Source organism: Salminus brasiliensis, chromosome 24 (assembly GCF_030463535.1).
Source record: "Salminus brasiliensis chromosome 24, fSalBra1.hap2, whole genome shotgun sequence".
Classification (NCBI taxonomy): Eukaryota; Metazoa; Chordata; class Actinopteri; order Characiformes; family Bryconidae; genus Salminus; species Salminus brasiliensis.
In genome coordinates, this window is record NC_132901.1 from 14,751,258 (window position 1) to 14,754,958 (window position 3,701).

The window sequence follows — 3,701 nt, forward strand, 5'->3', positions numbered from 1 at the left end:
TGGCTTGTCCTCCTCCCGGCCTTAACTCTGGAAAAATGTAAATGATTGATGGCTGATGCATCCACACTTTCTGAATAACAACTAAAGCTTACAGAGCTGTTGCTGACCAGACGTCAGGTCTGAAGGGTTCTGGTGTCAGCAAAAGTCCCTGTGCCCAAAACAAGCTTTGTAAACAAACGTAAAAGAAAACGGCAATGGCAGCGGTGGCTCGGTGGTTAGAGCATGGGGTTATAGATGCCAGGGTAGTGGGTTTGGGACCTGGGTTCACCACTTCTGTGTGTTCACTGCACGGATGGGTGTGTTTCCGACACAAATGGTGAATGTGGTTGTCTGCTGAGTTTGGTGTGGAGCCTTGACCTTTAGACACCTTTGGGATGAACTTGAGCATCGTCTAAAAGCCAGGTCTCATCACCTAACATTAGAGAACCTGACCTCACTAATTGAGCCATGGTCTAATGGTTAAAGAAGCAGGCTTGGGACCGGAAGGCCACAGGTTTGATCCCCTAGACTGGCAGGAAGTGGTGGTCCTTTGTTAACATTCACAGCCAAAGTGCCCTTGAACAAGGCCCCTAACCCCCATGAGTTGGCTACCCAGCCGGGTGTGTGCTCACACTGCCCACTGCCACAGATAGGTTGTATGTGTTAAATGCAAGGGGTGAATTTCATTGTGCGGCCGTGCAATGGCTGTGAAGCGCAATCTCAGTCTGAATGCGGTCAAATCGTAATTGGAATATTCCATCATAAAGTGTAGCTCCTTCTCAGAAAAGTAGAGTCTGTTACTGCAGCAAAAGAAAGAAAACTCCCTATTCATGCCCTTGATTTTGGAAAAAGCACATATAAAAGTAATGTTCAAGCACATGCTTTTTGCCAAGCGGTGTATAGTTAAATCCAGTATAGGACCTGAACTTTATGACCCATATTAATATGAAAATACCAACTCAGCTGCCGCTACATTCAAAGCCACCAAAACTTCCATCAAGAGCAGCGTAAGCCAGTAAAGCCTGGCTTCAGTGAACCATGTTCATACAGCCATACAGCCTTCAGTTCATTAAAACGAACCGAAAAAATGAAGAAACCTCTTCATTAGAGGAGAGAAGAGCAGAGTCACTTCTTAAGCCTGGGCTTTTATTAGCCTGACCTAGCTGGAGAATGTCTAGAAGGTGGAAGAAAACGTGTTCAACTCAAAAGCCGTGTGGAGACGTACAGTATTAACTCCAGGCATGAGAGTGTAAATGAATGATTAAAGAAGCTAAAGCTAATTAACAAAATCGCAAGCTAATTAATGAATACACTGGAGGAGGCAACACAGCGCCTCTCAGAACATTAGTCATCTATCTGCGCTGAAAACAAAGTGCAGATACAAATCAGCGGCTGAAATTGCTCCGATATAAGTACGGGATCAAATGAATATGGCGACCTTGAAAAGCCGCCGTTAATTCCGAATGTTTCAAACTGACCCTGGAAGTACGAAGCTCTGAGGCTTTAGTACTACTTGAAGGGGAGGGGTTTAACATGGTATAATAAAGTGAGTAATGCCAGGCTATTTCTAATTTATTCCCGCTTGAATCACAGCAGTAATTCTTTTATGGACTGCACACTCCTACATCTATAAAGATTTCACTTTTTTTTACTTGATACAAACAAAGCATAAAATAAACTGACATTGTTTTTTTCCCATATTGACTATTGTACTGCATTGCTCACAGGACGTCCTACAACCACAACAACCGAACTCGGTTTTCTACAACTTGTGGAAAATTCAGCAGTAGCCTCTTATCGCATTCCCCCTATTGGCTGTTCTGCCAGAATGTAGACTTCATAGTGAACACAAATGACTCAGACTTCAAGTCAAATACAGACAACTTGGACCTTCAGTGGAACACAGACAACTGACTTTATACAGAGACGACTTTAAGCGGAGCACAGGCTACTCGGACTTCAAGTGCAACGCAGGGTACTCAGACATCAAGTGTAACACAGGCTACTCGGACTTCAAACGAAACACAGGCGACTTAGACTTCAAGTGGAACACAGGGTACTCGAACATCAAGTGGAACGCAGGCTACTCGGACTTCAAGTGGAACACAGGGTACTCAGACTTCAATCGGAACACAGATGACTTAGACTTCAAGTGGAACGCAGGGTACTTGGACTTCAAGTGGAACACGGGGTACTCGGACTTCAAGTGGAACGTAGGGTACTCGGACTTCAAGTGGAACGTAGGGTACTCAGACTTCAATCGGAACACAGATGACTTAGACTTCAAATGGAACATAGGGTACTTGGACTTCAAGTGGAACACGGGGTACTCGGACTTCAAGTGGAACGTAGGGTACTCGGACTTCAAGTGAAACGTAGGGTACTCGGACTTCAAGTGGAACGCAGGGTACTCGGACTTCAAGTGGAAAGTAGGGTGCTCGGACTTCAAGTGGAATGCAGGGTGCTCGGACTTCAAGTGGAATGCAGGGTACTCAGACTTCAAGTGGAACACAGGGTGCTCGGACTTCAAGTGGAACGCAGGCTACTCGGATTTCAAGTGGAACGCAGGGTACTCAGACTTCAAGTGGAATGCAGGGTACTCAGACTTCAAGTGGAACACAGGGTACTCGGACTTCAAGTGGAATGCAGGGTACTCAGACTTCAAGTGGAACACAGGGTGCTCGGACTTCAAGTGGAATGCAGGCTACTCGGATTTCAAGTGGAACACAGGGTACTCAGACTTCAATCAGAACACAGATGACTTAGACTTCAAATGGAACGCAGGGTACTCGGACATCAAGTGGAACGCAGGGTACTCAGACTTCATTCGGAACACAGGCGACATAGACTTCAAATGGAACGCAGGGTACTTAGACATCAAGTGGAACACAGGCTACTCGGACTTCAAACGAAACACAGGCGACTTAGACTTCAAGTGGAATGCAGGGTACTCGAACATCAAATCAAACACAGAGTACTCGGACTTCAAGTGGAACGCAGGGTACTCGGACTTCAAGTGGAACGCAGGCTACTCGGATTTCAAGTGGAACGTAGGGTACTCGGACTTCAATCGGAACACAGGGTACTCGGACTTCAATCGGAACACAGGGTACTCAGACTTCAATCGGAACACAGATGACTTAGACTTCAAATGGAACACAGGGTACTCGGACTTCAAGTGGAACACAGGGTACTCGGACTTCAAGTGGAACGCAGGGTACTCTGACTTCAAGTGGAACACAGGGTACTCTGACTTCAAGTGGAACACAGGGTACTCTGACTTCAAGTGGAACACAGGGTGCTTGGACTTCAAGTGGAACGCAGGGTACTCAGACTTCAATCGGAACACAGGCGACTTAGACTTCAAATGGAACACAGGGTACTCGGACATCAAATGGAACGCAGGGTACTCGGACATCAAATGGAACGCAGGGTGCTCGGACTTCAAGTTGAACGCAGGCTACTCGGATTTCAAGTGGAACGCAGGGTACTCAGACTTCAAGTGGAACACAGGGTGCTCGGACTTCAAGTGGAACACAGGGTACTCAGACTTCAAGTGGAACACAGGGTGCTCGGACTTCAAGTGGAACACAGGGTACTCAGACTTCAATCGGAACACAGATGACTTAGACTTCAAGTGGAATGCAGGGTACTCGAACATCAAATCGAACACAGAGTACTCGGACTTCAAGTGGAACGCAGGGTACTCGGACTTCAATCGG